The following is a 26,269-nucleotide window of genomic DNA, read 5'->3' as shown; positions in this document are numbered from 1 at the left end:
CAGACCATTTATAGACCATTTATAGCTCGTGTTCTTATCAGACCATTCGTGTTCTTATCAGACCATTTATAGCTAGTGTTCTTATCAGACCATTTATAGCTCGTGTTCTTATCAGACCATTTATAGCTCGTGTTCTTATCAGACCATTTATAGCTCGTGTTCTTATCAGACCATTTATAGCTCGTGTTCTTATCAGACCATTTATAGCTCGTGTTCTTATCAGACCATTCGTGTTCTTATCAGACCATTTATAGCTAGTGTTCTTATCAGACCATTTATAGCTAGTGTTCTTATCAGACCATTTATAGCTCGTGTTCTTATCAGACCATTTATAGCTCGTGTTCTTATCAGACCATTTATAGCTCGTGTTCTTATCAGACCATTTATAGCTCGTGTTCTTATCAGACCATTCGTGTTCTTATCAGACCATTTATAGCTAGTGTTCTTATCAGACCATTTATAGCTAGTGTTCTTATCAGACCATTTATAGCTCGTGTTCTTATCAGACCATTTATAGCTCGTGTTCTTATCAGACCATTTATAGCTCGTGTTCTTATCAGACCATTTATAGCTCGTGTTCTTATCAGACCATTTATAGCTCGTGTTCTTATCAGACCATTTCTTAACCTCCTCATGTACTATAGCTTATTTTCGATACCAATTTTTCTTAGCACAATTCTCGATGCACTTATATAGATCCCAAGTAATTTAATTTAGTATTTAAGTTCTCTCTCTCTCTCTCACACACACACACACTTTCCCCTCGCCCCCTGCCTCTGTCAATCAATCAATCAATCAATCTTTATTATTATTAATCTTTAAACCTCTAACCCTCAAACTCAACTCGTGAAGCCAGTTCCACTGCTGTTTGTTCATTCTTCCCCTCTAATCAGGGACTGAAGCCAGTTGCACTGCTGTTTGTTCATTCTTCCCCTCTAATCAGGGACTGAAGCCAGTTCCACTGCTGTTTGTTCATTCTTCCCCTCTAATCAGGGACTGAAGCCAGTTCCACTGCTGTTTGTTCATTCTTCCCTCTAATCAGGGACTGAAGCCAGTTCCACTGCTGTTTGTTCATTCTTCCCCTCTAATCAGGGACTGAAGCCAGTTCCACTGCTGTTTGTTCATTCTTCCCCTCTAATCAGGGCCTGAAGCCAGTTCCACTGCTGTTTGTTCATTCTTCCCCTCTAATCAGGGCCTGAAGCCAGTTCCACTGCTGTTTGTTCATTCTTCCCCTCTAATCAGGGCCTGAAGCCAGTTGCACTGCTGTTTGTTCATTCTTCCCCTCTAATCAGGGACTGAAGCCAGTTCCACTGCTGTTTGTTCATTCTTCCCCTCTAATCAGGGACTGAAGCCAGTTCCACTGCTGTTTGTTCATTCTTCCCCTCTAATCAGGGACTGAAGCCAGTTCCACTGCTGTTTGTTCATTCTTCCCCTCTAATCAGGGACTGAAGCCAGTTCCACTGCTGTTTGTTCATTCTTCCCCTCTAATCAGGGACTGAAGCCAGTTGCACTGCTGTTTGTTCATTCTTCCCCTCTAATCAGGGCCTGAAGCCAGTTCCACTGCTGTTTGTTCATTCTTCCCCTCTAATCAGGGACTGAAGCCAGTTCCACTGCTGTTTGTTCATTCTTCCCCTCTAATCAGGGCCTGAAGCCAGTTGCACTGCTGTTTGTTCATTCTTCCCCTCTAATCAGGGACTGAAGCCAGTTCCACTGCTGTTTGTTCATTCTTCCCCTCTAATCAGGGCCTGAAGCCAGTTCCACTGCTGTTTGTTCATTCTTCCCCTCTAATCAGGGCCTGAAGCCAGTTCCACTGCTGTTTGTTCATTCTTCCCCTCTAATCAGGGCCTGAAGCCAGTTCCACTGCTGTTTGTTCATTCTTCCCCTCTAATCAGGGCCTGAAGCCAGTTCCACTGCTGTTTGTTCATTCTTCCCCTCTAATCAGGGACTGAAGCCAGTTCCACTGCTGTTTGTTCATTCTTCCCCTCTAATCAGGGACTGAAGCCAGTTCCACTGCTGTTTGTTCATTCTTCCCCTCTAATCAGGGACTGAAGCCAGTTCCACTGCTGTTTGTTCATTCTTCCCCTCTAATCAGGGCCTGAAGCCAGTTCCACTGCTGTTTGTTCATTCTTCCCCTCTAATCAGGGCCTGAAGCCAGTTGCACTGCTGTTTGTTCATTCTTCCCCTCTAATCAGGGCCTGAAGCCAGTTCCACTGCTGTTTGTTCATTCTTCCCCTCTAATCAGGGCCTGAAGCCAGTTGCACTGCTGTTTGTTCATTCTTCCCCTCTAATCAGGGACTGAAGCCAGTTCCACTGCTGTTTGTTCATTCTTCCCCTCTAATCAGGGCCTGAAGCCAGTTGCACTGCTGTTTGTTCATTCTTCCCCTCTAATCAGGGCCTGAAGCCAGTTGCACTGCTGTTTGTTCATTCTTCCCCTCTAATCAGGGCCTGAAGCCAGTTCCACTGCTGTTTGTTCATTCTTCCCCTCTAATCAGGGCCTGGAAGCCAGTTGCACTGCTGTTTGTTCATTCTTCCCCTCTAATCAGGGCCTGAAGCCAGTTCCACTGCTGTTTGTTCATTCTTCCCCTCTAATCAGGGCCTGAAGCCAGTTGCACTGCTGTTTGTTCATTCTTCCCCTCTAATCAGGGACTGAAGCCAGTTCCACTGCTGTTTGTTCATTCTTCCCCTCTAATCAGGGACTGAAGCCAGTTCCACTGCTGTTTGTTCATTCTTCCCCTCTAATCAGGGACTGAAGCCAGTTGCACTGCTGTTTGTTCATTCTTCCCCTCTAATCAGGGACTGAAGCCAGTTCCACTGCTGTTTGTTCATTCTTCCCCTCTAATCAGGGCCTGAAGCCAGTTGCACTGCTGTTTGTTCATTCTTCCCCTCTAATCAGGGCCTGAAGCCAGTTGCACTGCTGTTTGTTCATTCTTCCCCTCTAATCAGGGCCTGAAGCCAGTTCCACTGCTGTTTGTTCATTCTTCCCCTCTAATCAGGGCCTGAAGCCAGTTGCACTGCTGTTTGTTCATTCTTCCCCTCTAATCAGGGCCTGAAGCCAGTTCCACTGCTGTTTGTTCATTCTTCCCCTCTAATCAGGGCCTGAAGCCAGTTGCACTGCTGTTTGTTCATTCTTCCCCTCTAATCAGGGACTGAAGCCAGTTCCACTGCTGTTTGTTCATTCTTCCCCTCTAATCAGGGACTGAAGCCAGTTCCACTGCTGTTTGTTCATTCTTCCCCTCTAATCAGGGCCTGAAGCCAGTTCCACTGCTGTTTGTTCATTCTTCCCTCTAATCAGGGCCTGAAGCCAGTTCCACTGCTGTTTGTTCATTCTTCCCCTCTAATCAGGGCCTGAAGCCAGTTCCACTGCTGTTTGTTCATTCTTCCCCTCTAATCAGGGCCTGAAGCCAGTTGCACTGCTGTTTGTTCATTCTTCCCCTCTAATCAGGGACTGAAGCCAGTTCCACTGCTGTTTGTTCATTCTTCCCCTCTAATCAGGGACTGAAGCCAGTTGCACTGCTGTTTGTTCATTCTTCCCCTCTAATCAGGGACTGAAGCCAGTTCCACTGCTGTTTGTTCATTCTTCCCCTCTAATCAGGGACTGAAGCCAGTTCCACTGCTGTTTGTTCATTCTTCCCCTCTAATCAGGGACTGAAGCCAGTTCCACTGCTGTTTGTTCATTCTTCCCCTCTAATCAGGGACTGAAGCCAGTTCCACTGCTGTTTGTTCATTCTTCCCCTCTAATCAGGGACTGAAGCCAGTTCCACTGCTGTTTGTTCATTCTTCCCCTCTAATCAGGGACTGAAGCCAGTTCCACTGCTGTTTGTTCATTCTTCCCCTCTAATCAGGGACTGAAGCCAGTTCCACTGCTGTTTGTTCATTCTTCCCCTCTAATCAGGGACTGAAGCCAGTTCCACTGCTGTTTGTTCATTCTTCCCCTCTAATCAGGGACTGAAGCCAGTTCCACTGCTGTTTGTTCATTCTTCCCCTCTAATCAGGGACTGAAGCCAGTTCCACTGCTGTTTGTTCATTCTTCCCCTCTAATCAGGGACTGAAGCCAGTTGCACTGCTGTTTGTTCATTCTTCCCCTCTAATCAGGGCCTGAAGCCAGTTCCACTGCTGTTTGTTCATTCTTCCCCTCTAATCAGGGACTGAAGCCAGTTCCACTGCTGTTTGTTCATTCTTCCCCTCTAATCAGGGCCTGAAGCCAGTTGCACTGCTGTTTGTTCATTCTTCCCCTCTAATCAGGGACTGAAGCCAGTTCCACTGCTGTTTGTTCATTCTTCCCCTCTAATCAGGGACTGAAGCCAGTTCCACTGCTGTTTGTTCATTCTTCCCCTCTAATCAGGGACTGAAGCCAGTTCCACTGCTGTTTGTTCATTCTTCCCCTCTAATCAGGGACTGAAGCCAGTTCCACTGCTGTTTGTTCATTCTTCCCCTCTAATCAGGGACTGAAGCCAGTTCCACTGCTGTTTGTTCATTCTTCCCCTCTAATCAGGGACTGAAGCCAGTTCCACTGCTGTTTGTTCATTCTTCCCCTCTAATCAGGGCCTGAAGCCAGTTCCACTGCTGTTTGTTCATTCTTCCCCTCTAATCAGGGCCTGAAGCCAGTTCCACTGCTGTTTGTTCATTCTTCCCCTCTAATCAGGGACTGATTTAGACCTGGGACACCAAGTGGGTGCGATTAATGGTCAGGTAGAACGTAAAACCAGCAGGCTCTGGTCCTTGTAGGGTAAGAGTTGAATAACCCTGCTCTAGGACGTTAACTGTCTCCGTTCCAGTGCTAAACCATCATTAACTCTTGAATCACCTGATCAGTAACTCACCACCAACACTATGATCAGCTGAGTCAGTGGTGTTAAAAAAACATATATGCCATTTAGCAGACGCTTTTATCCAAAGCGACTTACAATCATGTGTGCATACTTTTTTACGTATGGGTGGTCCCGGGGATCGAACCCACTACCCTGGCGTTACAAGCGCCATGCTCTACCAATTGGGCTGGAACTAAAGCCTGCACCTCCTGGAGGCTAGCTCTCCAGGTCCATAATATATGCCATTTAGCAGACACTTTTATCCAAAGCTACTTAATAAAAATCCTAACGTCGGTGAGCCTCTTCCATTAAACGGCCGTATTTGCTGTAGTGTTGTTTGTGTTGCTAGCGTAGTGGTGAGCACACTAAACCATGTAGCACTGACGCTCATCACACACTACAAGGTTCTTCACTGGGTCCTTATGGTTCTCCATAGCTACCATGTCACTGGGTCGTTATGGTTCTCCATAGCTACCATGTCACTGGGTCCTTATGGTTCTCCATAGCTACCATGTTGTCACTGGGTCCTTATGGTTCTCCATAGCTACCATGTTGTCACTGGGTCCTTATGGTTCTCCATAGCTACCATGTTGTCACTGGGTCCTTATGGTTCTCCATAGCTACCATGTTGTCACTGGGTCCTTATGGTTCTCCATAGCTACCATGTTGTCACTGGGTCCTTATGGTTCTCCATAGCTACCATGTTGTCACTGGGTCCTTATGGTTCTCCATAGCTACCATGTTGTCACTGGGTCCTTATGGTTCTCCATAGCTACCATGTTGTCACTGGGTCCTTATGGTTCTCCATAGCTACCATGTTGTCACTGGGTCCTTATGGTTCTCCATAGCTACCATGTTGTCACTGGGTCCTTCTGGTTCTCCATAGCTACCATGTTGTCACTGGGTCCTTATGGTTCTCCATAGCTACCATGTTGTCACTGGGTCCTTATGGTTCTCCATAGCTACCATGTTGTCACTGGGTCCTTATGGTTCTCCATAGCTACCATGTTGTCACTGGGTCCTTATGGTTCTCCATAGCTACCATGTTGTCTCTGGGTCCTTATGGTTCTCCATAGCTACCATGTTGTCACTGGGTCCTTATGGTTCTCCATAGCTACCATGTTGTCACTGGGTCCTTATGGTTCTCCATAGCTACCATGTTGTCTCTGGGTCCTTATGGTTCTCCATAGCTACCATGTTGTCACTGGGTCCTTATGGTTCTCCATAGCTACCATGTTGTCACTGGGTCCTTATGGTTCTCCATAGCTACCATGTTGTCACTGGGTCCTTATGGTTCTCCATAGCTACCATGTTGTCACTGGGTCGTTATGGTTCTCCATAGCTACCATGTTGTCACTGGGTCGTTATGGTTCTCCATAGCTACCATGTTGTCACTGGGTCCTTATGGTTCTCCATAGCTACCATGTTGTCACTGGGTCCTTATGGTTCTCCATAGCTACCATGTTGTCACTGGGTCCTTATGGTTTCTCCATAGCTACCATGTTGTCACTGGGTCGTTATGGTTCTCCATAGCTACCATGTTGTCACTGGGTCCTTATGGTTCTCCATAGCTACCATGTTCACTGGGTCGTTATGGTTCTCCATAGCTACCATGTTGTCACTGGGTCCTTATGGTTCTCCATAGCTACCATGTTGTCACTGGGTCCTTATGGTTCTCCATAGCTACCATGTTGTCACTGGGTCCTTATGGTTCTCCATAGCTACCATGTTGTCACTGGGTCCTTATGGTTCTCCATAGCTACCATGTTGTCACTGGGTCCTTATGGTTCTCCATAGCTACCATGTTGTCACTGGGTCCTTATGGTTCTCCATAGCTACCATGTTGTCACTGGGTCCTTATGGTTCTCCATAGCTACCATGTTGTCACTGGGTCCTTATGGTTCTCCATAGCTACCATGTCACTGGGTCCTTATGGTTCTCCATAGCTACCATGTTGTCACTGGGTCCTTATGGTTCTCCATAGCTACCATGTTGTCACTGGGTCGTTATGGTTCTCCATAGCTACCATGTTGTCACTGGGTCCTTATGGTTCTCCATAGCTACCATGTTGTCTCTGGGTCCTTATGGTTCTCCATAGCTACCATGTTGTCACTGGGTCCTTATGGTTCTCCATAGCTACCATGTTGTCACTGGGTCCTTATGGTTCTCCATAGCTACCATGTTGTCACTGGGTCCTTATGGTTCTCCATAGCTACCATGTTGTCACTGGGTCCTTATGGTTCTCCATAGCTACCATGTTGTCTCTGGGTCCTTATGGTTCTCCATAGCTACCATGTTGTCACTGGGTCCTTATGGTTCTCCATAGCTACCATGTGTCACTGGGTCCTTATGGTTCTCCATAGCTACCATGTTGTCACTGGGTCCTTATGGTTCTCCATAGCTACCATGTTGTCACTGGGTCCTTATGGTTCTCCATAGCTACCATGTTGTCACTGGGTCCTTATGGTTCTCCATAGCTACCATGTTGTCACTGGGTCCTTATGGTTCTCCATAGCTACCATGTTGTCACTGGGTCCTTATGGTTCTCCATAGCTACCATGTTGTCACTGGGTCCTTATGGTTCTCCATAGCTACCATGTTGTCACTGGGTCCTTATGGTTCTCCATAGCTACCATGTTGTCACTGGGTCCTTATGGTTCTCCATAGCTACCATGTTGTCACTGGGTCCTTATGGTTCTCCATAGCTACCATGTTGTCACTGGGTCCTTATGGTTCTCCATAGCTACCATGTTGTCACTGGGTCCTTATGGTTCTCCATAGCTACCATGTTGTCACTGGGTCCTTATGGTTCTCCATAGCTACCATGTTGTCACTGGGTCGCTTATGGTTCTCCATAGCTACCATGTTGTCACTGGGTCCTTATGGTTCTCCATAGCTACCATGTTGTCACTGGGTCCTTATGGTTCTCCATAGCTACCATGTTGTCACTGGGTCCTTATGGTTCTCCATAGCTACCATGTTGTCACTGGGTCCTTATGGTTCTCCATAGCTACCATGTTGTCACTGGGTCCTTATGGTTCTCCATAGCTACCATGTTGTCACTGGGTCCTTATGGTTCTCCATAGCTACCATGTTGTCACTGGGTCCTTATGGTTCTCCATAGCTACCATGTTGTCACTGGGTCCTTATGGTTCTCCATAGCTACCATGTTGTCACTGGGTCCTTATGGTTCTCCATAGCTACCATGTTGTCACTGGGTCCTTATGGTTCTCCATAGCTACCATGTTGTCACTGGGTCCTTATGGTTCTCCATAGCTACCATGTTGTCACTGGGTCCTTATGGTTCTCCATAGCTACCATGTTGTCACTGGGTCCTTATGGTTCTCCATAGCTACCATGTTGTCACTGGGTCCTTATGGTTCTCCATAGCTACCATGTTGTCACTGGGTCCTTATGGTTCTCCATAGCTACCATGTTGTCACTGGGTCCTTATGGTTCTCCATAGCTACCATGTTGTCACTGGGTCCTTATGGTTCTCCATAGCTACCATGTTGTCACTGGGTCCTTATGGTTCTCCATAGCTACCATGTTGTCACTGGGTCCTTATGGTTCTCCATAGCTACCATGTTGTCACTGGGTCCTTATGGTTCTCCTAGCTACCATGTTGTCACTGGGTCCTTATGGTTCTCCATAGCTACCATGTTGTCTCTGGGTCCTTATGGTTCTCCATAGCTACCATGTTGTCACTGGGTCCTTATGGTTCTCCATAGCTACCATGTTGTCACTGGGTCCTTATGGTTCTCCATAGCTACCATGTTGTCTCTGGGTCCTTATGGTTCTCCATAGCTACCATGTTGTCACTGGGTCCTTATGGTTCTCCACAGCTACTCATGTTGTCACTGGGTCCTTATGGTTCTCCATAGCTACCATGTTGTCACTGGGTCCTTATGGTTCTCCATAGCTACCATGTTGTCACTGGGTCCTTATGGTTCTCCATGCTACCATGTTGTCACTGGGTCCTTATGGTTCTCCATAGCTACCATGTTGTCACTGGGTCCTTATGGTTCTCCATAGCTACCATGTTGTCACTGGGTCCTTATGGTTCTCCATAGCTACCATGTTGTCACTGGGTCCTTATGGTTCTCCATAGCTACCATGTTGTCACTGGGTCCTTATGGTTCTCCATAGCTACCATGTTGTCACTGGGTCCTTATGGTTCTCCATAGCTACCATGTTGTCTCTGGGTCCTTATGGTTCTCCATAGCTACCATGTTGTCTCTGGGTCCTTATGGTTCTCCATAGCTTACCATGTTGTCACTGGGTCCTTATGGTTCTCCATAGCTACCATGTTGTCACTGGGTCCTTATGGTTCTCCATAGCTACCATGTTGTCACTGGGTCCTTATGGTTCTCCATAGCTACCATGTTGTCCTGGGTCCTTATGGTTCTCCATAGCTACCATGTTGTCACTGGGTCCTTATGGTTCTCCATAGCTACCATGTTGTCACTGGGTCCTTATGGTTCTCCATAGCTACCATGTTGTCACTGGGTCCTTATGGTTCTCCATAGCTACCATGTTGTCACTGGGTCCTTATGGTTCTCCATAGCTACCATGTTGTCACTGGGTCCTTATGGTTCTCCATAGCTACCATGTTGTCACTGGGTCCTTATGGTTCTCCATAGCTACCATGTTGTCACTGGGTCCTTATGGTTCTCCATAGCTACCATGTTGTCACTGGGTCCTTATGGTTCTCCATAGCTACCATGTTGTCACTGGGTCCTTATGGTTCTCCATAGCTACCATGTTGTCACTGGATCCTTATGGTTCTCCATAGCTACCATGTTGTCACTGGGTCCTTATGGTTCTCCATAGCTACCATGTTGTCACTGGGTCCTTATGGTTCTCCATAGCTACCATGTTGTCACTGGGTCCTTATGGTTCTCCATAGCTACCATGTTGTCACTGGGTCCTTATGGTTCTCCATAGCTACCATGTTATCACTGGGTCCTTATGGTTCTCCATAGCTACCATGTTGTCACTGGGTCCTTATGGTTCTCCATAGCTACCATGTTGTCACTGGGTCCTTATGGTTCTCCATAGCTACCATGTTGTCACTGGGTCCTTATGGTTCTCCATAGCTACCATGTTGTCACTGGGTCCTTATGGTTCTCCACAGCTACCATGTCACTGGGTCGTTATGGTTCTCCATAGCTACCATGTTGTCACTGGGTCCTTATGGTTCTCCATAGCTACCATGTTGTCACTGGGTCGTTATGGTTCTCCATAGCTACCATGTTGTCACTGGGTCCTTATGGTTCTCCATAGCTACCATGTTGTCTCTGGGTCCTTATGGTTCTCCATAGCTACCATGTTGTCTCTGGGTCCTTATGGTTCTCCATAGCTACCATGTTGTCACTGGGTCCTTATGGTTCTCCATAGCTACCATGTTGTCACTGGGTCCTTATGGTTCTCCATAGCTACCATGTTGTCACTGGGTCGTTATGGTTCTCCATAGCTACCATGTTGTCTCTGGGTCCTTATGGTTCTCCATAGCTACCATGTTGTCTCTGGGTCCTTATGGTTCTCCATAGCTACCATGTTGTCACTGGGTCCTTATGGTTCTCCATAGCTACCATGTTGTCACTGGGTCCTTATGGTTCTCCATAGCTACCATGTTGTCTCTGGGTCCTTATGGTTCTCCACAGCTACCATGTTGTCACTGGGTCGTTATGGTTCTCCATAGCTACCATGTTGTCACTGGGTCCTTATGGTTCTCCATAGCTACCATGTTGTCACTGGGTCGTTATGGTTCTCCATAGCTACCATGTTGTCACTGGGTCCTTATGGTTCTCCACAGCTACCATGTTGTCACTGGGTCCTTATGGTTCTCCATAGCTACCATGTCACTGGGTCCTTATGGTTCTCCATAGCTACCATGTTGTCACTGGGTCCTTATGGTTCTCCATAGCTACCATGTTGTCACTGGGTCCTTATGGTTCTCCATAGCTACCATGTTGTCACTGGGTCCTTATGGTTCTCCATAGCTACCATGTTGTCACTGGGTCCTTATGGTTCTCCATAGCTACCATGTTGTCACTGGGTCGTTATGGTTCTCCATAGCTACCATGTTGTCTCTGGGTCGAGTTAGCGTAGCTACGAGCTGTGTCTCCAAGCAGCCTCACACATGTTGAGTCAGACGTTGACATGCAGAGCTGAAATATCTAGCCAACATTTTATGAATTGAATGACATTGCTTGTGAACTTCAGAGCTGTAGCAGTGACACTTTTGCTTTGGTTAACGACAAGTCCAAAACGCATACTATTAGTAGTCGTCGTCATGGCTCCTGCTTGAGTCTCCGCCTTCTGGGTGACGCGATACGTCGTCATCTCACTGGTGAGCTCTCATTGGCTACTGCTGATCACCGTTCTCACACTACCAGTGGTGGAACATTTAGCCAGTTGTCATACTTCAGTCAAAGATACCTTAATAGAAAATGACTCAATCAAAAGTGAAACTCACCCAGTAAAAATACTACTTGAGTAAAAGTAAGTATTTGGTTTGAAATAACTATCAAAAGTAAATGTAATAGCTAAAATATACTTAAGTATCTTAAGTAAAAGTTTAAATAATTTCAAATTCCTTATATTAAGCAAACCAGAGGGCACCATTTTTTAAATTGATGCTAGTCAGGGCTATCTCCAACACGCAGACATAATTTACAAACGAAGCAAGTGAGTTTAGTAAGTCTGCCAGATCAGAAGCAGTAGGGATGTTCTCTTGATAAGTGCATTAAATTGGACCATTTGTCTGTCCTGATAAGCATTCAAAATGTAACGAGTACTTTTGGGTTAAGGGAAAATGTATGGAGTAAAAAGTACATTATTTTCTTTAGGAATGTAGTGAAGTAAAAAAGTTATACAAAATATAAATAGTAAAGTACAGATACTACTTAAGAAGTACTTTAAAGTATTTTTACACAACTGCACACAAGAGCATTGCCGATTTTGTGCCGATAAAATCAAACATGTTTGAAACTATCAGGATGAAAGAGTCCTGAAACACCCTACTCAAGTAGAAGTTACTTTAACATTTTACTGAAGTAGAAGTAAAATAGTACTCTGAAAAGCTGCTCAATTACAGTAACGAGAGCAGTCAATAATTACACACACACACACACACACACAGAGACAGAGAGGGAGTAGCGGAGGTGTGTGTAGTTTGGTTTATTGGCAGACAGCAGCACTAGAACAGGAAGAGGCAGAAAGGCAAAGCACAGCCAACAACATTGTTACAGTGTCATCCTGACAACGTCATCCTAACGTAGTAACAACGTCATCCTAACACAGTAACAGTGTCATCCTGACAACGTCATCCTAACACAGTAACAGTGTCATCCTGACAACGTCATCCTAACACAGTAACAACGTCATCCTGACAACGTCATCCTAACGTAGTAACAACGTCATCCTAACACAGTAACAACGTCATCCTAACACAGTAACAGTGTCATCCTGACAACGTCATCCTAACACAGTAACAACGTCATCCTAACGTAGTAACAACGTCATCCTAACACAGTAACAGTGTCATCCTGACAACGTCATCCTAACGTTGTAGTCTGACGTTGTAACAGCTGTTAGAAACAGAGCAGAGAACTGAGGAGTCAGGGTCAGGGGTCAGGGGTCAGGGTCGGGGTTAGGGTCAGGGTCAGGGTCAGGCAGCAGAAAAACAGGAAGCCTTAAAATAATCACTGACATCTCACAGGCTGCAGCTCAAAAGGCTCCCTTTCCCCCACGTAGTGCACTCCTTTCTCTTGGAGAACCAGACGTAGTGCACTCCTTTCTCTTGGAGAACCAGACGTAGTGCACTCCTTTCTCTTGGAGAACCAGACGTAGTGCACTCCTTTCTCTTGGAGAACCAGACGTAATGCACTCCTTTCTCTTGGAGAACCAGACGTAGTGCACTCCTTTCTCTTGGAGAACCAGACGTAGTGCACTCCTTTCTCTTGGAGAACCAGCAGCAGCAGACATCTCACAGGCTGCAGCCCAAAAGGCTCCCTTTCCTCCACGTAGTGCACTCCTTTCTCTTGGAGAACCAGACGTAGTGCACTCCTTTCTCTTGGAGAACCAGCAGCAGCGTCACCAGTCAGACTGCTGCAATAACCTCCTTAGAACACCTCACTGCCTCTCTCCACTCCTTTCTCCTCAGTCCCCCCCCCCTTTCTCTCTCTCTTTCACTCGTTTTGCCACTAAAGGCACTTATCCGTTCCATGTCTCCAGATTAAGACAGTCTAGCAGTGGTGAGATCTGACATAGAAATAAACAGAGTACAGCAGACAAAGTTCATCAGTAGTGACATCATCATGACATACACCAGGCTTGTGCAAACTACTATCTACGCATGTGTGCTGCGGAGTGTGTGGGCAGAGTGCAAACGGTATGTTTCCAGTGCATACCGGGCATGTGTGTGTGTGTGTGTGTGTGTGTGAGAGAGAGAGAGGTGTGTGTGTGTGGTGCAAGTGTGTCCTGGGTCTTTAGGTGTGACAGAGAGCTACAGCAGAGAAGCGGACCTCTCCCTCCCCTCTCTCCACAAAACCCCGACACACCCTGGCTGCATCCTGGGGAGAGAGACAGAGAGACAGAGAGAGACAGAGACAGAGAGACAGAGAGAGACAGAATATGAATGCACTAACTGTAGCTCTGGATAAGAGCGTCTGCTAAATGACTCAAATGTCATAGGTGGTAGATGATCAGTTAACAGTAAATGAACATCCCAGATAGCGCATAACCCTCTGGCCAAGTAAACAGACGTCTGGAAGATGTATTTAGAATGCCTACATATTAGCTCATTGGCCAGACGTCTTGCAGATGTATTTAGAATGCCTATATACTACATAGTTTAGATGTTGGCCAGGCATCAACATTATATTCTGATGTCTCGGTGACGTCTTCCCAATGTACAAATGGAGGCCCACACTACAATTTCCAGAAGCTTTCTACAAGCTTCACCTGCATAGATCTACAGGCCTGCTGTGCTGGGTGGGGGGTAGATGTTTTAGAGCAACATGCACCTTTTGGTAACATGATACCTCACCGGTCCAGACTCCCAAATAGCAACATTTACAAGAGGGCGACAGAGGTCCTTGTGGTCTTCTCATGTGGTGAAAGCAAAATAAATATTTTGTCTAGTCTTCCCTCATCTCCAAGATGGCTAAACACAGCAAGCTAGTTAGCCTTTTAGCTTCCCTCATCTCCAAGATGGCTAAACACAGCAAGCTAGTTAGCCTTTTAGCTTCCCTCATCTCCAAGATGGCTAAACACAGCAAGCTAGTTAGCCTTTTAGCTTCCCTCATCTCCAAGTTGGCTAAACACTGCAAGCTAGTTAGCCTTTTAGCTTCCCTCATCTCCAAGTTGGCTAAACACAGCAAGCTAGTTAGCCTTTTAGCTTCACACATCTCCAAGATGGCTAAACACAGCAAGCTAGTTAGCCTTTAGCTTCCCATATCTCCAAGATGGCTAAACACAGCAAGCAAGTTAGCCTTTTAGCTTCCCATATCTCCAAGATGGCTAAACACAGCAAGCAAGTTAGCCTTTTAGCTTCCTCATCTCCAAGATGGCTAAACACAGCAAGCTAGTTAGCCTTTTAGCTTCACACACATCTCCATGTGAAATAACCAGATTAATAATTAAATAATACGCCCTGGCAAATATTCTTATACTTGCCAGTGTAACCTACAACATTATCCCTGTTTCATATACTGCTTGAAGGTATTCACTCCCCATATCAGCTAACTGTAGAATGTCGTGGTTTTGATCGCAGAGAAAAAGCACATCGCAGCCGTTTTACCAATAACCTGGAATCACTAGTTATACTTCTAAACAAAATACATTTTGGGAGGATTCTAATAAAGGCTACAATGTTGTTTGGTTTATTGTTTGAACACTTGTTGAGATTATATTTGCTTATCAATGCAAAAATAGGCTACTTTGATGCCTAGCCTATAGATCAGATCAAGGAACCAAATCAAGCTTAATTGCCAACACTGTCCCCGTGGCTACGGAAGGGATGATCCGGCACGTTCCAGTTATCACATGGCACGGGAGTACGTCAAAATGTCGGAACCCACTACAAGGAGACGCCCTCTTTTTTGTGACGGAAAACGCTCTGTAGGGCTCGTCTCCGTAGGGTAAAAAAATAAAAAATATTTAAAAAAAATTCTGCCTTTACACAGTTTGATACGTTGGCTGAAGGTGCACAGGTCTACTGGGATTAGATGAATGGAAGAGGAACGTACCTTGATGAAGGAGTCATCCTTGGTGGTTCCATGGTTCACCGGTCCCTCCATCCTACCATCTACACAACACATCATTAACACACACCGTGAGAAAGGGGAGAGATACACACCTGGGGAGAAAACTGAGACTCAGCCATACACTCACCCAGCTCATAAAGCAGACTCAGCCATACACTCACCCAGCTCATAAAGCAGACTCAGCCATACACTCACCCAGCTCATAAAGCAGACTCAGCCATACACTCACCCAGCTCATAAAGCTGTCCTTTCACATTGACGAAGGTGATAAAATGGAAGTTCACTTTATCTGCCTCCACCTGAAAGAGAAAGAGGGTAGGAGAGAAAGAGGGTAGGAGAGAAAGAGGGTAGGAGAGAAAGGGGGTAGGAGAGAAAGGGGGTAGGAGAGAGGGAGAGAATAAAATATGAAATGATACATGTATAGATAAATACACAGTAACATCTGGAGGTGGTCCTTATGTTGCATTGTGTGTTCTCACCCTGCACTGGCCCTGTGCCGACACTTCATCATGAGCCTCTCTGATGGCCTGCAAGAGACAGCAATATATACACATCTACATTAAACAGAGATTATAGAATATATATTATATACACACACAAAACATATGTAGACATATACAGAAGTGGAGGCTCCTCAGAAGAGGAAGGGGAGGACCATCCTCAGTGAATTCCATACAAATAAAATGGTAAAACATTGAAGAATCTTATCATTTTTTTGATTAAACTACACTAAATATATTTGAGTCAGCAAATAATTGATTAAAACACACTGTTTTGTAATGAAGGTCTACAGTAGCCTCAACAGCACTCTGTAGGGTAGCACCATGGTGTAGCCGGAGGACAGCTAGCTTCCGTCCTCCTCTTGGTACATTGCCTTCAATACAAAACCTAGGAGACCCTTGGTTCTCACCCCCCTTCCATAGACTTACACAGTAATTATGACAACTTCCGGAGGACGTCATCCAACCTATCAGAGCTCTTGCAGCATGAACTGACATGTTGTCCACCCAATCAAAGGATCAGAGAATTAATCTAGTACTGAAAGCATAAGCTACAGCTAGCTAGCACTGCAGTGCATAAAATGTGGTGAGTAGTTGACTCAAAGAGAGCGAAAGACAATAGTTGAACAGTTTAACAAATTAATTTATTCAAAAATGAAGGAGAAGCAAGAGAGCTATAGAGAGTCATTTTTTTCATGTTGTGTTTCACTTACTTAGCTAGCAAATGCAGCTGGCTAGTTTAGTTACTCAAACACCCAGCTCAAACAGAGGGATGCTATGTTAGCTAGCTGGCTATGACTATCCAACACAACACTGGAACTCTTCCAAGTCAATGTAAGCTTTTGGTTTTATTAATTTATTGCTAAACTGCTTACTGACTGTACACTAACGTTACTGCATGATTGTAGCGGGTTTACTAAGGCGTTAGTTCTATTAGCTACGTTGACTATGACGTGACTTTAGCTAATATGGTGACAGTGATGTAGGCTGTTTGTAGCAGTTATGACATGGTTTGGCTTGGAAAGGTTTTTTCACCTGGTCACATACAGCTGATGCGTTGTTCATTGAAGTCCACAAGCGAATGGAAAATGTGAGAGGAGAAGAGCGCATAGAGGTGAGAAGGTATACAACGTGGCTGCTATGAAAGTGAACTGTGTTTACGGGTGATCAGGGGTGTATTCATTACGCCTGTTCTGTTGAAAAACGTTTCTAGACGGAAGAAAACAAAACAGGGATAAAAAAAAAAATACCTGAATTTGTCCAATAGAAACTCTCGTTTGCAACTGTTAGACCTAGATGCAGGCAAGAGTGTGCAAGGAGGTGTTGAATGTGTCACTGTCTGTCACCTTGATTATTCAAAAATTCTCTGTGTGCACCTATGTTGTAAACTTCCATTCATAGGCTAGGTTGTAGCAACCTCATGATGGGTATAGGGAAGATTCGAGTATCATGTAGTAGCCTAAACCTATCGATGTTACATTGAACTGGGTGAATGGAATATGAATGACAGTAATTCCAATATGCTGTAATAGAAATAAGGCCATGCTCATAAATAAATGAAATTGTCCTCCCTCATCATAAATGGCACTGACATACAGGTCTCTACACATCTACATTAAAAACATACAGTGCCTTCGCAAAGTATTCAGACCCCTTGACTTTTTCCACATTTTGTTATGTTACAGCCTTATTCTAAAATTGATTAAATTAATTGTTTTCCTCAATCTACACACAATACCCCATAATGACAAAGCGAAACCAGGTTCAGACATTTTTGCTAATGTGTAAAATAAAATAAACAGAAATACCTTATTTACATAAGTATTCAGACCCTTTGCTATGAGACTCCAAATTGAGGTCAGGTGCATCCTGTTTCCATTGATCATCCTTGAGATGTTTCTACAACTTGATTGATTGGAGTCCACCTGTGGTAAATACTATTGATTGGACATGATTTGGAAAGGCACACACCTGTCTATATAAGGTCCCACAATTGACAGTGCATGTCAGAGCAAAAACCAACCCATGAGGTCGAAGGAATTGTCCGTAGAGCTCCAAGACAGGATTGTGTCGAGGCACAGATCTGGGGACAGGCACCAAAACATTTCTGCAGCATTGAAGGTCCCCAAGAACACAGTGGCCTCCATCATTCTTAAATGGAAGAAGTTTGGAACCACCAAGACTCTTCCTAGAGCTGGCCGCCCGGCCAAACTGAGCAATCGGGGGAGAAGGGCCTTGGTCAGGGAGGTGACCAAGAACCCGATGGTCACTTTGGCAGAGCCCCAGAGTTGCTCTGTGGAGATTGGAGAACCTTCCAGAAGGACAACCATCTCTGCAGCACTCCACCAATCAGGCCTTTATGGTAGAGTGGCCAGAAGGAAGCCACTCCTCAGTAAAAAGCGCATGACAGCCTGCTTGGAGTTTGCCAAAAGGCACCAAAAGGACTCTCAGACCATGATAATAATATAATATGCCATTCATGGGGCGGCAGGTAGCTTAGTGGTTAAGAGCGTTGTGCCAGTAACCGAAAGGTTGCTGGTTCTAATCCCCGAGCCAACTAAGTGAAAAATCTGTCGATGTGCCCTTGAGCAAGGCACTTAACCCTAATTGCTCATGTAAGTCGCTCTGGATAAGAGCATCTACTACATGACTAAAAATGTAAAATGTAGCAGACGCTTTTATCCAAAGCGACTTAGTCATGTGCGCATACATTTTTACGTATGGGTGGTCCCGGGGATCGAACCCACTACCCTGGCGTTACAAGTGCCATGCTCTACCAATTGAGCTACAGAGGACCACATGAGAAAGAAGATTCTCTGGTCTGATGAAACCAAGATTGAACTCTTTGGCCTGAATGCCAAGTGTCACATCTGGAGGAAACCTGGCACCATCCCTACGGTGAAGCATGGTGGTGGCAGCATCATGCTGTGGGGATGTTTTCAGCGGCAGGGACTGGGAGACTAGTCAGGATCGAGGGAAAGATGAACACCGCAAATTATAGAGAGAGATCCTTGATGAAAACCTGCTCCAGAGTGCTCAGGACCTCAGAAGGTTCACCTTCCAACAGGACAACGACCCTAAATGCACAGCCAAGTGGCTTCAGGACGAGTCTCTGAATGTCCTTGAGTGGCCCAGCCAGAGCCCGGCCTTAAACCTGATCGAACATCTCTGGAGAGACCTGAAAATAGCTGTGCAGCGACGCTCCCCATCCAACCTGACAGAGCTTGAGAGGATCTGCAGAGAAGAATGGGAGAAACTCCCCAAATACAGGTGTGCCAAGCTTGTAGCGTCATACCCAAGAAGACTCAAGGCTGTAATCGCTGCCAAAGGTGCTTCAACAAAGTACTGAGTAAAGGGTCAGAATACTTAAGTAAATGTAATACTTCAGTTTATTATTTTTAAGACATTTGCAAAAAATTCAAAACCTGTTTTTGCTTTGTCATTATGGGGTATTGTGTGTAGATTGATGAGGGGGAAAAAACAATTTAAAACAATTTTAGTATAAGGCTGTAATGTAACAAAATGTGGAAAAAGTCAAGGGGTCTGAATACTTTCTGAATGCACCTACAAATTAAAAACATATATAACGTAAACATATCCATGATGTATTCCTATAAGTTACAACACCATATTGATCTGTAAAGCTATGCATCTGAGAACCCAGCAGCTCTCTGCCGTCCTCTAGTGGCCAAGATGACAACTGCAGCTTCATGTCTGACGTGAGCAAAAACGGTTTGACAGTTCCAACGGCAAGATTCAAAAACCTCCCCCCACACGCCCGTAGAAGGGCAACCCAGTCTCAAATAAAAAGCCAACCTGTGGCACAACTTCAGCAAGAGAAGTACCCCATGGCTTGACGTTTTAAATTTTGCCATGTGGTGCCATATGCTGTTACTGTAAATTGGAAATGTCTAGGAGCAACAACGGCTCAGCCGCGAAGTGGTAGGCCACACAAGCTCACAGAACGGAAACGCCGAGTGCTGAAGCGCGTAAAAAAAAATCTGTCTGTCCTCAATTGCAACACTCACTACCGAGTTCCAAACTGCCTCTGGAAGCAACGTGGCACCTTTGGAGTTCCGCCCAAGGAAGGCATTTGATTGGTTTGATGTGTTGTGAGGCTTCACTGATTTACACCCTGGGTTCCAACCGCTCTTTAGCGGATCTCTGACATGGATCTTCACAGGCTTCCCGTTTTAAGGAAGCCGGGTTCACGACGAGGCTAGACTAGAGGCGTGTCCCCATAATATCTACTTTCTCCTGAAGTGTGCACTGCTCACTACAAATCTACAAGCGTTGGGTTGGTGGAGGAAGCATGGGCTGGATTTCTACCATACAACAAGTCCACACTTTGGGAGGAAGGAGCGATAATTGGGACATAACCAAGGTGTGTGTGAGTGTGTGTATTATAATAACATGCCATTTAGCAGACGCTTTTATCCAAAAGAGACTTACAGTCATGTGTGCATACATTTTTACGTATGGGTGGTCCCGGGGATCGAACCCACTACCCTGGCGTTACAAGTGCCATGCTTTACCAATTGAGCTACAGAGGACCAGTGCGTGTGTGTATCACTGTGAATGTGTGTGTTACCTGGTTGTTCTCCAGGTGTGTGTGTTACCTGGTTGTTCTCCAGGTGTGTGGCTCGCTGGGCGGGGGTCATGTCAGCCGTCTCATCTAGAAACTTCTTCAGAGCAGAGTCACCATCTGGCACAGAGAGAGCACTGTTACACGCCACGCCACGCCACGCCACGCCACGCCACACACTGGCTGTGTCTGGAAACCTGTCTTACCTACTACTTACTAAAACTACATACTGTGAACTCATCACACTATTTAGAACAGACTGATTAGTGAAAACAAGCATTTATAATACAAAATAATAAAACATTAAATAAAGAAAACCCAGAAGAAAAACATATTTTATCAGCTGTTGTCAAACACACCGAAGACCATTCTCTTCCTCAATAGTGTTCAGTGAATTCTACTAGATAAAGACCATTCTCTTCCCTCAATAGTGTTCAGTGAATTCTACTAGATAAAGACCGTTCTCTTCCTCAATAGTGTTCCAGTGAATTCTACTAGATAAAGACCGTTCTCTTCCTCAATAGTGTTCAGTGAATTCTACTAGATAAAGACCGTTTCTCTTCCTCAATAGTGTTCAGTGAATTCTACTAGATAAAGACCGTTCTCTTCCTCAATAGTGTTCAGTGAATTCTACTAGATAAAGACCATTCTCTTCCTCAATAGTGTTCAGTGAATTCTACTAGATAAAGACCATTCTCTTCCTCAATAGTGTTCAGTGAATTCTACTAGATAAAGACCATTCTCTTCCTCAATAGTGTTCAGTGAATTCTACTAGATAAAGACCGTTCTCTTCCTCAATAGTGTTCAGTGAATTCTACTAGATAAAGACCGTTCTCTTCCTCAATAGTGTTCAGTGAATTCTACTAGATAAAGACCGTTCTCTTCCTCAATAGTGTTCAGTGAATTCTACTAGATAAAGACCGTTCTCTTCCTCAATAGTGTTCTGTGAATTCTACTAGATAAAGACCATTCTCTTCCTCAATAGTGTTCAGTGAATTCTACTAGATAAAGACCATTCTCTTCCTCAATAGTGTTCAGTGAATTCTACTAGATAAAGACCATTCTCTTCCTCAATAGTGTTCAGTGAATTCTACTAGATAAAGACCATTCTCTTCCTCAATAGTGTTCAGTGAATTCTACTAGATAAAGACCATTCTCTTCCTCAATAGTGTTCAGTGAATTCTACTAGATAAAGACCATTCTCTTCCTCAATAGTGTTCAGTGAATTCTACTAGATAAAGACCATTCTCTTCCTCAATAGTGTTCAGTGAATTCTACTAGATAAAGACCATTCTCTTCCTCAATAGTGTTCAGTGAATTCTACTAGATAAAGACCATTCTCTTCCTCAATAGTGTTCAGTGAATTCTACTAGATAAAGACCATTCTCTTCCTCAATAGTGTTCAGTGAATTCTACTAGATAAAGACCGTTCTCTTCCTCAATAGTGTTCAGTGAATTCTACTAGATAAAGACCGCTCTCTTCCTCAATAGTGTTCAGTGAATTCTACTAGATAAAGACCGTTCTCTTCCTCAATAGTGTTCAGTGAATTCTACTAGATAAAGACCATTCTCTTCCTCAATAGTGTTCAGTGAATTCTACTAGATAAAGACCATTCTCTTCCTCAATAGTGTTCAGTGAATTCTACTAGATGTAAAGCCCAATGACTATGACATCATGACATTTAAAGCACTACATTTTCTAAATATCACATACTATAAACGTTCCATTTTCACATACCCAATCAGCCTACTATTTAGAACGCAAGTATGGGTATTCGGACATTGCCCCCATCTTGGCTCCATGCGGGACCATTTTCTACTCACCGTACTCTATGTGGGTGGGGTTGTTGGCAACTGCGTGCAGCAGAGCCACAGTGCCACAGGAGTTGACCACCGTCTGTTTCAGGAAGTAGAGGCCTGGAGCCCCCGACACCTTCCCAGCCTGCTGCTGCCGGAACGACTCATGCTGAAACACACGCCGTTATCATCATCATCACGCTACATTAGAGTTTCAAACTGGGTCCTGGGACCCCAAGTGTTGCACATTTTGGGTTTTGCTCTAGTACTACACAGCGGATTCAAAGAATCAACTCATCATCAAGCTACTAAGGCTAAAACCAAAACGTGCACCACCTTGGGGTCCCCAGAACAGATAAAGACAGTGCTGCTAGATCAATGGTTACCTGTTGTGTCAGGGGAAGAGTAGCATGAGAGCACAGCAGGGAGTCGGTACTGAAGACACTCCCTCGTCCTCCAGGCCCAACACATCCACGAAGCGCCAGCTACCACACACACACCAGCCCACTGAGCACCTGCAACACACAGCGCAGTCAAACAACATTAACGTTTCCCATCAGTCTCTACAGAACACCTAGAACAGAGCTCAACACCAACATGATAGATTAGAACACCCAGAACAGAGCTCAACACCAACATGACAGATTAGAACAACCAGAACACCTAGAACAGAGCTCAACACCAACATGATAGATTAGAACACCAGAACACCTAGAACAGAGCTCCACACCAACATGATAGATTAGAACACCAGAACACCCAGAACAGAGCTCAACACCAACATGATAGATTAGAACACCCAGAACACCTAGAACAGAGCTCAACACCAACATGATAGATTAGAACACCAGAACACCTAGAACAGAGCTCAACACCAACATGATAGATTAGAACACCAGAACACCTAGAACAGAGCTCAACACCAACATGATAGATTAGAACACCCAGAACACCTAGAACAGAGCTCCACACCAACATGATAGATTAGAACACCAGAACACCTAGAACAGAGCTCAACACCAACATGACAGATTAGAACACCAGAACACCTAGAACAGAGCTCAACACCAACATGATAGATTAGAACACCAGAACACCTAGAACAGAGCTCCACACCAACATGATAGATTAGAACACCAGAACACCCAGAACAGAGCTCAACACCAACATGATAGATTAGAACACCAGAACACCTAGAACAGAGCTCAACACCAACATGATAGATTAGAACACCAGAACACCTAGAACAGAGCTCAACACCAACATGATAGATTAGAACAACCAGAACACCTAGAACAGAGCTCCACACCAACATGATAGATTAGAACACCCAGAACACCCAGAACAGAGCTCAACACCAACATGATAGATTAGAACACCAGAACACCTAGAACAGAGCTCAACACCAACATGATAGATTAGAACAACCAGAACACCTAGAACAGAGCTCAACACCAACATGATAGATTAGAACAACCAGAACACCTAGAACAGAGCTCAACACCAACATGATAGATTAGAACACCAGAACACCTAGAACAGAGCTCCACACCAACATGATAGATTAGAACAACCAGAACACCCAGAACAGAGCTCAACACCAACATGATAGATTAGAACAACCAGAACACCTAGAACAGAGCTCAACACCAACATGATAGATTAGAACAACCAGAACACCTAGAACAGAGCTCAACACCAACATGATAGATTAGAACAACCAGAACACCTAGAACAGAGCTCAACACCAACATGATAGATTAGAACAACCAGAACACCTAGAACAGAGCTCAACACCAACATGATAGATTAGAACAACCAGAACACCTAGAACAGAGCTCCAGACCAACATGATAGATTAGAACACCCAGAACACCTAGAACAGAGCTCAACACCAACATGATAGATTAGAACAACCAGAACACCTAGAACAGAGCTCAACACCAACATGATAGATTAGAACACCAGAACACCTAGAACAGAGCTCAACACCAACATGATAGATTAGAACAACCAGAACACCTAGAACAGAGCTCCACACCAACATGATAGATTAGAACAACCAGAACACCTAGAACAGAGCTCAACACCAACATGATAGATTAGAACACCAGAACACCTAGAACAGAGCTCAACACCAACATGATAGATTAGAACACCTAGAACAGAGCTCCACACCAACATGACAGATTAGAACACCCAGAACACCCAGAACAGAGCTCCACACCAACATGATAGATTAGAACACCAGAACACCTAGAACAGAGCTCAACACCAACATGATAGATTAGAACAACCAGAACACCTAGAACAGAGCTCCAGACCAACATGATAGATTAGAACACCCAGAACACCTAGAACAGAGCTCAACACCAACATGATAGATTAGAACAACCAGAACACCTAGAACAGTATCTGGAACTCACCCAGTCAATGCCATCACTATACTCATATATATATATATATACACATACATACATACATACATACATACACAGTAGAATGTAGGCCTAAAGCGTCAAGTTCCTCTGTGTACACGTCACTGCCAATCTGAAATGGTCCACCCACACAGACAGTGTGGTGAAGAAGGCGCAACAGAGCCTCTTCAACCTCGAGAGGCTGAAAGAATTTGGCTTGGGCCCTAAGACCCTCAAACGTTTACAGATGCACAATTGAGAGCATCCTGTTGGGCTGTATCACCGCCTGGTACGGCAACTGCACCACCCGCAACCGCAGGGCTCTCCAGAGGGTGGTGCGGTCTGCCAAACGCATTACCGGGGACGAACTACCTGCCCTCCAGGACACCTACAGCACCCGATGTCACAGGAAGGCCAAAAGATCATCAAGGACATCAACCACCCGAGCCACTGCCTGTTCACCCCGCTACCATCCAGAAGGCGAGGTCAGTACAGGTGCATCAAAGCTGGGACCGAGAGACTGAAAAACAGCTTCTATCTCAAGGCCATCAGACTGTTAAATAGCCATCACTAGCCGGCTACCACCCGGTTACTGAACCCTGCACCTTAGAGGCTGCTGCCCTAGACATGGAATCACTGGCCACTTTAATAATGGAACACTAGTCACTTTAATAATGTTTACATACTGCTTTACTCATTTCATATGTATATACTGTATTCTATTCTACTGTATTTTAGTCAATGCCACTCCGACATTGCTCATCCTAATATTTATATATTTCTTAATTCAATTTTTTTACTTTTAGATTTGTGTGTATTGTTGTGAATAGTTAGATACTACTGCACTGTTGGAGCTAGGAACACATGCATTTCGCTACATCTGCATTAACATCTGCTAAATATGTGTATGTGACCAATAAAATGTGATTTGATTTACAGAGCGTTGGCGTTTATACCTGGCTTCCGTATCAGTTAAATGTCCGTCAGAAGAGAGGGTCGAACCAGGAGCCCGACTTGAAACCCTCCGTGGTAATGGACACTAAACCTCCATGATGACTCGACAGAACAGGCCTCATTAAAATACAGCAATAATATTATAGTCACTACGCATATCTTCGCTGTTCTAACGTCTTTATCAGAACATTACCGCACCGCTGCCTGTCCCAAATGAATAGCGATGAACTTCAAATCAGACCCAGAGACATATTGATCTTTAGTCTGTCGCCCTCTCTCTCCCCATCCATCCATCCGACCGACCACGCCCTGTATCCTAGACACCGGGTGGGGCCCGAGGCCCGTAGTGGCAGAGATGCTACCGGGGAGACAGACGGTTGCCTACTAGGGCTAGGCTATATTCTAACGGCTGTTTCACCTTCTGTACATCTGTCGCTCTGCTGTTTACATGATTATTAGATGATCATCTGATGCCAACTAGTAGTTTTAACTCCGACCGGGCCAAGTCCATAATAACCTACCTGTAGATTATAATGTCCTGTTGTCTGGTTATAACGTCATATACAACTGGACATGAATACTGTCATCATATCTGGTATGACTCGGCGATATATTATACACACACCTTGTTCAGCATCTGAAACACAGACAGACACACAGAAGGAGACATTAGACAAACAATGAGAGAGCGTTGGAACAGAGCAGGCGCGTATTTTAACTTTCAGTCTTATGATAGACTTATTATAACAACAACATATTTATTAAGATGAGTCTCTACCTCCGGGTTGATCTCCATTGGTTGCCACTCCATCATGTTCGGTAAGGTTCGGTCCGGTATGTCGGTCTGTTTGTTAAATGTTCTCTGCTGCAACCAGCTGCTGAATTGGGTGCTATATGATCACACGGTGCGCGTGCACCCGCTTCATATGCTGCC

At 44.9% G+C, this 26,269-nt stretch overlaps 1 long non-coding RNA gene and 1 pseudogene across 1 annotated transcript; both read right to left on the bottom strand.

The window, feature by feature from the left end:
* Window positions 1–11,978: 11,978 nt before the first annotated feature.
* LOC121563109 lies at window positions 11,979–26,149 on the bottom strand (annotated as a pseudogene).
* On the bottom strand, window positions 22,464–26,269 carry LOC123486938. Its single transcript, XR_006659559.1, has 3 exons — window positions 26,114–26,269; window positions 25,857–25,972; window positions 22,464–22,479 (listed from the first exon to the last, which is right to left on the bottom strand). It is a non-coding gene; the product is annotated as an uncharacterized LOC123486938 (long non-coding RNA).

The sequence above is a fragment of the Coregonus clupeaformis genome, unplaced genomic scaffold (genome assembly GCF_020615455.1).
Source record: "Coregonus clupeaformis isolate EN_2021a unplaced genomic scaffold, ASM2061545v1 scaf1358, whole genome shotgun sequence".
NCBI classification, from domain to species: domain Eukaryota; kingdom Metazoa; phylum Chordata; class Actinopteri; order Salmoniformes; family Salmonidae; genus Coregonus; species Coregonus clupeaformis.
This window is presented reverse-complemented; position numbering and strand designations above follow the sequence as displayed.